An 11,866-nucleotide genomic window follows, 5' to 3' on the forward strand; every position below is an offset into this window, starting at 1 on the left:
TCCTTCTTAGTCGTTGGTTCACAGCTGTACATCAACCAATCTGCTAAAATTCCGCACAGTGGGATCCCTTCAGGAGTTGACACAGAACAAGCCCTGGTGGCATGAAAGTATAAACCCAAACCATAACCATTGCAAGACCCTAGAGAAAGTGGGAACATACCAACAGAACTTGGATTCCTAATTCTATTAGTCCAAATGAGTGCTCACAAGCAACTTCCAGGGTCTTATCTCCTACCAACCAATACAGCAAGTGGTTCTTACCAGACCCAAATGGAACGAAGCCCAAGTGGCAGGGATAGCTTACCAATGGTATGGTGAATGGTCCTAACTGGACTCAAGTATTATGAAGCCCAAGCAATAGAGATAGCGGACCCTGAGTTTGCACACCAGTTTGACTTACCCAGTGTTGGAGTCCGTCTGTTCCCCAGAAACCCTTTCTTTTCTTCAGCCAAGTGTTTCAGGTGGCTGATGCCTTGAGAAGGAGTGCAGGGAAATTCCCATAGAAAAGCTCTCAGTCCTGTTCAGGGGTTGGCCTGCCACAGGCAGCTGGGACCCCAGCCCAGGCCCTCAGGGACTTAGTGAGGCCCATGGTGTCCCTTCCGAGTTGCCAAAAACTGTAACTGAAAAATGCAGGTTTGGCTACCTGCCTCAAGGAAAGCCAAACTCTAGGTGCTTGTGCAAAAGGAAAGAGGTTTTATTCAGGTACTGTGATCTGGGAGAATGGTGGACTCCCATCTCAAAGATGATCTTCCTTTCCTGCTCAAGCCATGGTGCTTACAGGCATAGGAAGGAAATGACTTATTTCTATCCAATTATCTTGCTAGCTTTCTGGCATTGGGGGCCCTATCCAGTTATCTTTGTAGTTTTTGGTGTGCTTGGGCTCTGCTCATTCACCTTTCTAGCTTTTGGCACACTCAGTGTAAGAATCTCCCCCGAGCCATCTTGGTCAATGGGGGAGACTCCCTGGTGCTCTGATGGACTGTCTACAGTAACAAGTACTTTGATGGTGGCATATTTCATTGTATGAACATTATTATAATTTATGAACTATTGGCTATTTATGTGATTTCCAAGTGTCTACCATTTTAAATAAAGCTTCATAAATATTCCTATACCTTAATCTTTATGCATATTTCTGATTATTTCTTTAGGGGATACCTAGATGGTGGGATCAAGGTCTATAAATACTTATTTACTGCCAATTAATTTTCTAGAAAGCTTGTATCAAAGCATCCTTCCACCAGCAATGATTAAATGTGGCCATCTCATTTTAGCATCAATTCTTGGCTAGTTAGGAAAACAAAACAAAGCATAAAACTGGACATTGCCACTGTATACAGCTCTATATAGTTTTTGCCAATCCCATGCACTGTGTTCAATTCCTCACTTTGGTTGACCAAAGTTTAAACCTGAGATTTTCAAAATATGTCCCTTTATAACCAACCCCTGACCAGTAGTATTGGCATCACCTAGGACAGTGATGGCGAACTTATGACATGCATGTCAGAGGTGACACGTGAACTCATTTTTTTGGTTGATTTTTCTTTGTTAAATGGCATTTAAATATATAAAATAAATATAAAAAATATAAGTCTTTGTTTTACTATGGTTGCAAATATCAAAAAATTTCTATATGTGACACGGCACCAGAGTTAAGTTAGGGTTTTTCAAAATGCTGACACACCGACCTCAAAAGGTTCGCCATCACTGACCTAGGAACTTAGCAGAAATGCAAATTTTTGTGCTTTACTCTAGACCTACTGAATCAGAAACTCTGGGGATGGGAGCCAGTCTGAGTTTTTTTAAAATACATTTATATTGATTTCAGGGAGGAAGGGAGAGGGAGAGAGAAATAGAAACATCATTGATGAAAGAGAAACATTGATTGACTGCTCCCTACTGAGGATTGAGCCCACCACCTGGGCATGTGCCATAACCAGGAATCAAACTGTGACCTCCTGATGGTCAACCACTGAGCCACACTGGCCGAGCATCCAGTCTGAGTTTGAATAAATCTCCCAGGTGCTTCTTACATCTGCTCAAATTTGAGATTCCCCAGATGAAAGCAGTGAGGAGTCTTTTTGAAGCCATCCAGTGTTTCCATTTTGAGTGCCCAAATATCATTTTCTGGACCCTGACCATTTACAAGGAATAATGTGATGTGGGATAAAGGTGGTGGGCTCTGCCTGTAACTGCTACATGAATCCCTGCAAGGTATACATCCAAACATATGTGACGGTCAAGGTGAACATTTTTCTATGTCATTTAGCCCAAATGTGACACTGGAGGGAAGTGTTAAGCTAAGTTACTCAAGATGTGTCATGGTTACACAAGAGTGCAAAGCAAAACATGTTTTCCCCACTGAATAAAACACAATATAAGTTTTCTTTAGCAGCTGTGGCTGGAGATTGCAAAATGAAAAATCAGGCCACCCTCCAGGCTATCCGCGCCCTTTCCCCTCCCCCAAGAACAAAAGACAATCAAGCCAAAGAGACAGGCAAACACAGTGCTCTGAAGTTCACAGCTAATACTGAGAAATGAAGCTGCTGGGACATCTGGAATGTATTAGAATGGAGGTGACAGAGAAGAAGAGTACAGAGGAACTCGCCCCATTTAGAATGGCTCTGAGAGGCATGGCCCCAATATTCATCTCAAAGCAATGCATGCCCGGACTGTGGTAGGTGTGGGAGATAAAATTGGAAAGCAAAAATATCTTTCCAGGGCTCTTGGAATAGCATGGCAGCAATGAGTGTGTCCTTCACCTGGATTTAATAATCCTCCCACTTCTGAGTCTGTTTAGGCCTTCATCCCATTGTATCTCCAAAAGAATGCAGCGTGGTATAGTGGGAAAGGTAGAGATTTGGAGTCAGACAGCACAAGTATAAATGTTCATGTTCTGCCACATCCCAACCATATAACTTAGCAAGTCACTTAATTTTACTAAACCTCACTTTCCCCAAACAGTACTTCATTAGGACTGCTGCAAGGATGAAATGAGGTCATGTGCATAGTAAACAGTAATTGCTTCATGAATGGTCATTCTTTTTATCTTCTTTACAATACTTTGGTGTCTTCTCAGTACCTCAGTCCCCACCCTAGTGTGAGGGACACATAAAAAGTACTCTGTTGATGTTCAGGATTAAAAAAAAAAAAATCTCATAATATATTTCAAAATTTCTTCTCAGTTAAGAAGTTCTTTTCTTTTCTAAATGCTCTTCTGTATCAAGTCTTTCTTTGATACTTTGTAGTGACCCTGACACCTCTTTCTTTGGTGAGCAACTGAACTAAGTGTTCCTGCCACAAAATCAGCCCTTTTTTTACTTAGCCTGGGTCCCAACCAGGTCTTCCTCTGGAGAGGGAGAAAAGAATGAGAGAGCATGCATTGAGATGTGACGTCTTCCACTTGGACCCTGTCAATCCTGGGCAGTGGGCCCTTCAAGACTCCAGCCCAGAACGGCCTCCAATTAAACTAGCTACAATCAGGTACTCATTGCAACTTCAAGTCTGTCACCAAATCCCCAGACCAGAAGAATTCCCAAGGGCCAGACTTGACCTTGAGCCAACCTGAGTTCAGGCCAGGTCCAGAATTACACCATATTTCAATTGCTTCCCCAACTCCAGCCCCTCCTTCTTGGCTTCTCAAAGACCAATTATTTAATGGCCCAAATGGTTCAAATCTAAAGAATGGTACAAGTAGAATTATTATTTTAATAATAATTTAATTATGATTTAAATTTTAAATACTATAGGATTATTATTTTGATTTCTACCTGATTTAATTGAATTTTATTACAGTGTGATTGATTTTCTTAGGACTTTTGTATATGGGTCAGTGCTGCTTAGCCAATGGGCTAAGTGTCTCCAGATTCCCAGGTACCCCTTATCCTTATCTATTCCCTGTTGCATGAAACCTCCGAGGACTTAGAAGCTAAGGTCTAAATTTGATCTTAAAGACTACTAAACTTCCAAAGTCTCACCTGGATGGCCAAGACAGTTGTACAGGATGCCTGTTAAGATTTCCATGCAGGCCACATAACCTATTAATGTTCATTGATTAGAGGTATGGAGAGTACCAACTAGGGCTGCAGTCTTACTGCTTCAATTTTTTTTTAGCTGGGCATTCAGAAAATGATGAATTCTGCTTTATACATTCAATTCTGAAATACCTTGACATTATTCAATTATTTCTTCATTCAATAAATATTTAAAAAACACTATATATAGGAGGACTATGGAGATACAGTGGGATTAGGGTAATGAGAAAGACATACATGTTCCTGCCTTCATGGAGCTTACTGTCTATTGGGAAATGTAGACAATAATCAGAGTAAAAAAAATGATGAGCGTTGCAAAAGGATAACCACAGAATGCTAGAAAGCATCTATCAATCAAGTGCAGCTCTTTAATATTGGGTAACTATCATTTCTAGGTTTTTACCCTGTGCCTGGCAACCACTCAAGCAAATATCCAATTCTGTGCCTCCTTTCCTGAGGGTAACTAATGCATCCTGGTTTGTCCAGGTCTTTCTTGATTTTGGCACTAAACCTACCCAGTCAGAGAAAACCCTCAATCCTGAGTAAACCAGGATGGGTTGGTTAAACTTTTTGCCTCAGAGAAAGTTTGGAGCAGAGTTCTCTCACTTTTGTTTCCAAAACCTGAGTCCTTTAGGAAAACTGACATGAATCCTTCAAAAATGTCAACACCATGAAGTGACAACAATGACATAAAAAGGTGGAGGAGATATTCTAGAATAAAATAGGCTAAAAGAATATAAAGAGATAATGCAATGTGTGATGCTTAATTAGATCCTAGTTTTTATTTTTAAGCAAAAAAAAAAAAGATTGGAATGGAACATTTGGGGGATTTGAATGTGAACTAGATATTAGATGATTTTGTGGAAATGTAGATAATTCTATATAATAAAAAGCTAGTGTGCAAATTGACCGAACGGCAGAATGACTGGTCGCTATGACATGCACTGATCACCAGGGGGCAGACGCTCAATGCAGGAGCTTCCCCCTGGTAGTCAGTGCACTCCTGCAGGGGGAGCGCCGCTCAGCCAGAAGCTGAGCTCACTGCTGGCGAGCATAGTGGTGGTGGTGGGAGCCTCTCCCACCTCCATGCAGTGCTAAGGATGTCTGACTGTTGGCTTAGGACCGCTCTCTGTGGGGAGCAGGCCTAAGCCATCAGTTGGACATCCCCTGAAGGCTTCTAGACTGCAAGAGGGTGCAGGCCGGGCTGAGGCCCCCCTCAAGTGCATGAATTTCGTGTGCCAGGCCTCTAGTTTTGTTAGATGAGGCCACAGTGTCGTGGTTATGTAAATGAATATCCTTATTTTTAAAAGACTTAGAGGTGAGGAAATAATGATGAAAAAATCTTAACAATTTTTAATCCAGTAGTTTATAAGGATATTCATTTTATTATTTCTGTATCCATGAAAATAATAACATTTTAGGAAAGAAATCAACAACCACTAAGCAGAATAGGGTTTGAGATGAGAGCAACTTCCCCTGGATCAGAATATGATTCCTCCAGAATGGAAGCAAGAGAAAAAGGAGGAAAATGATTGCATGTCAGTGGTGTTGGTTCCAGGTGCATGGGATCACAGAGAGCCTTGAAAAGATCCTCATGCCCCAAACTTGGCATTGAAGCAGCCAAGAGAGCTCTTGATTGATGATACAGAAATCTCAGTAGATAGATTCCTGGATAAGCAGATGACTGGTGACCAGATGCCTGGAATTTGATCCAAGTCCAAGTTATGGATTGAGCCCAAATTAAAACTGAGATTCGGTTTTCATCACCCCAAAGAGTTACATTTAGGTCTCCACATCTGAGTTTATGAACTGCATTTAATGTCCTATACAACTAACCTGGTCCACCAGAAAGGTCCACCCTAGTGAGTGCCATTTTGGCTGCAACCTGAAAGATTAGTAGGAGTTGGCCAGGGGAAAAGTGCAGAAGCATTTAAAACATCCGAAACAGCATAGTTAAAGCATAGGAAGCTAAAGTGCTTTAGAATAAACTGAGAGAAGTTCCACATGGCTGGAGCAGAGAGAGCAAGGGCCAGGGTGACATGAGATGAGTGGGGAAAGGTGGGCAGGGACCAGAATACGCTAGACCTTCCCCTGAGCAAAGGAAATGACCCTCACCACCTGCCCCTCAGAACTCTAGGGTCCTTTCCTCTCAACACCCTGCCCCATCCCAGTACTCATGCTTCAGGGCCTCTCCAAGTGCTTGATCTGGTTACAAATCAGAAGTTACTCCAACTAGGCACCAAGTTCTTTCTGCAGCAAAGATGACGAATGAAAAGAAGCCAAATCTTCTGGGTCTTTTACCCATGTTTCTAGGGCTCCTGCCACCAGTCCCCTCTCACCCACTAATGCCATTAATATCTGATCCTAGCTACCCCCAAACGCTCCCCAGCTATCTGTGGGCATTTCCTAGGGTGTCTCACATGTGTTCACAGGCAAGTCTAGATAATCTCCACCTGGTGCCTGCAGGTCGTTCCTCCTTTGCTGCCTTAGCACCTGTCTTCAGTGTCCTCTCCCCTGGGCACAGCTGTGTCCACCAGGCACCACAGGCGCCCCTGCAGCTGAGAAAGAGTCCAGAGGGTGCCAAAACTGTGAGCTGTTGTTCTGTGCATTGGCAAAGAATGCCTCTCCCTTTGAGTGTATGCTCATGAGTGGGGTCCCAAGTCACATTCCTTCTGCCCAAATAGCTTATATGGGTTACAGGGAAACATCTCTTTCAGTTTTAGTGCACACTCCCCCAGCTTCCCTGGGACTCAGATATATAAAGACAGGACATAAACAGGGGTTGAGCCTTGGGGCTTTGGCTCACAAATAAACATGTGTCAAACACCAAGCTGTCCCCCAAATCATTCCTCCTTCCTGACAATGAAGGCTTTGTTAGTGGGTCAGGCTTGTGGTGCCTGGCTCCTACTTCCCTGAGATGACTTTTCTCTTGGGAGGAGCTTCAGTCCCTCCTGTAGAGATCTCCGGGTCTGCTCACTGGTTCTCTAAATGAGCCAGACCTATCTGAACCCCAGCAGAGGTCATGGCTTGGGCTTCTGGGACCCAAAATTTTTGTCTGTGTCTCCCACTAGCTCAGGATGTTTGAGGAAGGAATGGGATCTTACTTGCTCTTGTATCTCTGAAAAGAAGCATGGGCCTGGCATGTAGGAAGTGATTATTTATTTATCTATTTATTTGACTTCAGAAAGAGTAAGGGAGAGAGAGATAGAAACATCAATGATGAGAGTGAATCATTGATCGGCTGCCTCCTGCATGGCCATTACTGGGAATCAAGCCTGCAACCCAGGGCATGTACCCTGACCAGAAATCAAACTATGATCTCCTGATTCATGGGTCTATGCTCAACCACTGAGCCACACCAGTAGGGCTTCAATTTATTTTTATGGAAAGATCATCCCATACCCTAGGCCAGTGGTCATCGAACTTCAGCTTGATGAAAACCACTTGGGATATTGTTAAAATACAAATTTCTAGGCCCTGTCCCCAGAGATCAGATTCGTTAGGTCTAGAATCAGAGCCCAGAAACCTGTATTTTAATAAGATCTCAAGTAATTCAGATGCAGATGGTTCATGAATCTCCCTTTGCTTCTGTCTCAGGCAGACCTGGCCCTGAACCAGGGACACTATTAACCCTTCCGCTTCTTTCTGACAATTAGGAATAAGCATCTCTTTCCCTTTAGTTGGACCAAGCCCAAGGCCAGAATGACAACTTGATGAGCAGAGTTTAGGCTGTAATTTCAACCCCTTCTTCCCCTTTGCCAAGTGTCCTTGTGCTGTGCACAACCTGCATACAATTTGCAGCAGCCTGGTCTGAAGCCTGTTCCTGCTAAGAAATGGTGCACCAGAGAAATTCAGGTTTAAGTCACCCAATCTCTAAGTAAATTCCAGGAAGATACTAGGGTTGAACTGTTCTAGTTACTTGTTCCTGGATACACAGTGAGCCACTAACCAGTCTCTGGGAAAGGTCTGGAGAATATGAGCTTGAATGATCTAACACAGAGGTTCTTAACCTTTGCATCATGTTGAAATCACTTTGGGAGCTTTGAAAGATTCTGATGCCTGGGTCTCACCCCCAGAAGTTAATTGAATGGAGGTGCAGCCTGGGCATCAGAATTTATAAAAACTCCCAAGGTGATTCTATTGTGCAAAATAGCTGACCTAATAGAGCCCTCACCCTGATCAGATGCAAGGGCTGCCGTGTGTCTTCCTAGGGATGGAGGACCAGGGATGGGCTCACCTTTCTGCCTGGAGTCTACAGCAGACCCTCTTGTTCTGTGTGGCCCAGCTTAGAGCAAGTTCTTTAGGCTTTTCCTCAATAAATGAACAAGAACAGTTGCTTGTGCTTCTTGGCATTAATGCTAGTCACCTTTACCCCTGCAATTTCTGAACACTCTCCTAGGCCCAGCCCTCCTCTCACTTCCCTCCTCTCAAATAAAATTCATCTATTTTTAATGTGTCATACTCCCCAGCAGTTTGATAAACTGGTTTTCCACAAGGCATAAGTGGCAGGCAAAGCTTAAGTACTCGCTCTGAAGTACGTGTCAACACAATTTGTTAATATGCCACAAAGAAGTATATATTATGACAGTGAGATGTTATTTTTAAATGGTAAGTGCCCAACTTGGGATAAGATTGCTTTTTTGGTAGGGAGAAACCTCAAAATTAGGGGAGTGGGAGAGAGTAGCAGAGAGCCTTTTTCAAAGTCCCCACTGTTTTGACTCTTGCAACAATGGTTGGATTTCCATCGGGAATGCTGGTAATCTTATCCTTACAAAAGGGTTTGAAGCAGAAACACAGAGTCCAATTTTCCTATTAGGATATGAGTTCCTAGAAAGAGAGAGCATAGTCTACTCCTTTTTGAAGTCTACATCATTCTTACCACACAGTTTGTATATTTTTGTCATGCAATAAAAGTTATTCAGTTGTCAAATTATAAAAATTAAAATTCAACACCAATTTTACTGTGTGGCTACCTTGTCCTGGGCCCTGAGCTAGGTGTTTCCATATGTTATCTCTTTCAATCTTACCACATCCTCAGGTTTGAGTTAGGATAAAGGCTAAGCTGCTATAAAAAGATATCTCAAAATATAGGTTTAATCTAGGTACGAGTTTCTTTTTTTACTCAAATAATGTTCCAGATGATGGTCCACTAAACAAGTCCACAGCCAGTTTGCTGGCTCTGCCACCTTTAACACGTGGCTTCCTTGGGTCCAACGTCGCTGCTATGGCCAACAGGTAGAGGAAAAAGCCCGGAGAAGCACATCCGAGTTTCCAGAAGCACAATCCAGAAGTGGGAGAAAAGCATTTTGCTCACATCTTATTGGCCAGAATTTAGTCACATGGTTATAATGATATGCAAAGTGTGCTTGGAAATGTAATCTCTAATTTGACAGGCATGTATCCATCTAAGACTGGGGATTCATATTATTAAACAAGGGAAAATGCATATTGATGGGTAAGTCTGACAAAACACCTCATACCTATGGATGAGTATCTTAGCTCTTATTGAAGCTGGAAGTGAGCTATCGGAAGATGAGGATTTCCTTCCTGGAGAGGTCCTCTGTTTTGTCAGTGTATTCAGAATTAAGTTGGCTCTGAAAGGCTACCTCAACTTAGAAGAGTTTGGCATATTGACAAAAAAATACCAATTTCTTTATTTCCAGTGAAGGAAAATACATATCAGTAACCAGAATGTTTATGTTCCCTATTCAAGCTAAGAGTTTCCTGATATGTAGCTCTTAAAAGACTATATCACAGTACATACTAGAATATACTGAGCATCTAATTTGGGCCACAGGCTGTGCTAGACATTTTTTTACAAATAATCTAATTTAATCTACATCCTCAACTTGATGAGATAAGGACCATTTGGACCATTTCAAAGATAAGAAAATTTAACAGTAGAGAGGTTATGTAGCTAAAATATGGTGAGGCTGGTGTCTGAATCCAGATCTGATACCAGAGTGAGTGCTTTTTCCACTACATTCTACTGCTTATGTGGAAGCTTTTGTAGTAAGCTTCTAGACATCTATGGTGATGTTTTCACTGCTTGTGCCTCTTTGTACACATTTTGACTATAGCATTTGTTACAGTTCTTATTATGGAAGTTTATCTTTTCCAGCTTCCCTCCATCTCCTGGTATTTATGGATCATGTCTTAGTCATTTTATACAATTGAGGCCAGCACAGGGCCTAGTATTTGTTACATTTTTAAACAAATGATTAAATGAGTAAATAAAAACTCCCTTGACCTATAGTTAAAACCAGACCCTTTACTGGACCCTGATCCATATTATCAATTTGTAGCTTCAACACTTAACCTGCCCCCAATTTCACCACATTAATACCTTATTCTAAGTCCTTCATTTCCAACTCTAGTGTCAGGGACACTCAAACATATTTCCAACTGGACCTAAAACAACAACCTTTTATATACTAGAAAGGTCTTCCTTATTGAGTGTTTGCTTTAGTCTAACCTCAGTCTATCCTGATGCCTTGTCAATGTGTTTCCTTTTGTTTCATCCTCAGAAGTGATGGGGAAAAACTGTTTTCTGTTTTGAGTTTAGTGTAAAAATGAGCCCTCAAGATCCCAGGGAAAGGGGCTGATGTCAGCTCCAGACTGAGGTCATGTAAGAGACTTTGCTAGTCATCTCAATGCTGGCCCAACTCCCTGCAATGATGCTCAGCATAGGCCTGGGCAGGACTGGCCTCATTCTCCAGCCACAGCTCTATGAAGGAAGGAGCTAGAAACTACAAGGAGTCCTTTAAAAAGCCTGGTTCCTTCACCAGTGACAGAAATGATGGGCATGTGGGTAGGACTAGTCAAATCAAATGTGAAGTTTCCTTAAAAATTCCAGCAAAGTTTGCATTTGATTTCACAGTATATTCCAAATTGTTAATATACTCATATATGCTTTTCTCTCAGTGGAGCCCTGGCAGAAAGGGGTTTGTACTCTTGGGGTACCCATTCCCTAATTGGAGAGCTTAGGGCTAGATGACGTTTTATATTTTTTCTAATCCAAAATTCTTTTATGAGGAATAAATGATATCAGAATCAGCATAGCCAAAAATATTTGAAACTAGGGCATATAAATTGAATTTATTTGTCAACACTCCAACTAAATAAAATGCTTCTGCAGACCAGATTCATTCACCAACTGCAAGTTCTCAAACTACGGGGGCCTAGGAATCTATATTTTCAGAAAAATCTTCAGAGGACTCATTATCAGGTGATTGGAAACCCTGAGATAAGGTATGCATGAATTCTTCATAAACTATAAAACCTGGTACATATGTGAGGCATTATTGTGATGTAAGGGTAATAATCCCTGCTGTCTTTGCCACACAGGATGGTTTAGATAAAAGAAAAAGCATTGCTTTGTAAATTCAGGAACTAAAGCTATCAGACCTAAAGGCATAGAAGGGGATGCAAACCTCTTCTTGATCCTCATCGCAGGAGTGGACTGGGTGGGTAGAGAGGTTCTATATGCTGTGTAGCGCCGGAGAAAGGCACAGGTGGCTTGGAAAAGATCCTTTCCACTTTTTGCCTTTCCAGTATCTCAGAACCTGGGCTGTAAGCTGTGCTGGTGCAGAACACCAAGGTCCCGCTCTTCCTTCACTTATTCATTCTAAGGCCTCTTCTGTCAAGAGAGAGATCTGACAAAGAAAGGGACATAGATTCCAGTCAAACCTTAAAAAGACGAGCTGTTCTTCCTGAACCCCTGGCTCTCTCCTGACACCAGCCCAGACATGAGTTCAAGACACTGCTTTCCAAGAGACCCCATTTCTTGAACCTCTCCTGACTTGATTCCTTATATCAAAATGTATTGGTCT

This window comes from Myotis yumanensis, unplaced genomic scaffold (genome assembly GCF_028538775.1).
Source record: "Myotis yumanensis isolate MYYU_CA2020_CCGP unplaced genomic scaffold, mMyoYum1.0.hap1 SCAF_1, whole genome shotgun sequence".
In the NCBI taxonomy this organism is placed as follows: Eukaryota; Metazoa; Chordata; class Mammalia; order Chiroptera; family Vespertilionidae; genus Myotis; species Myotis yumanensis.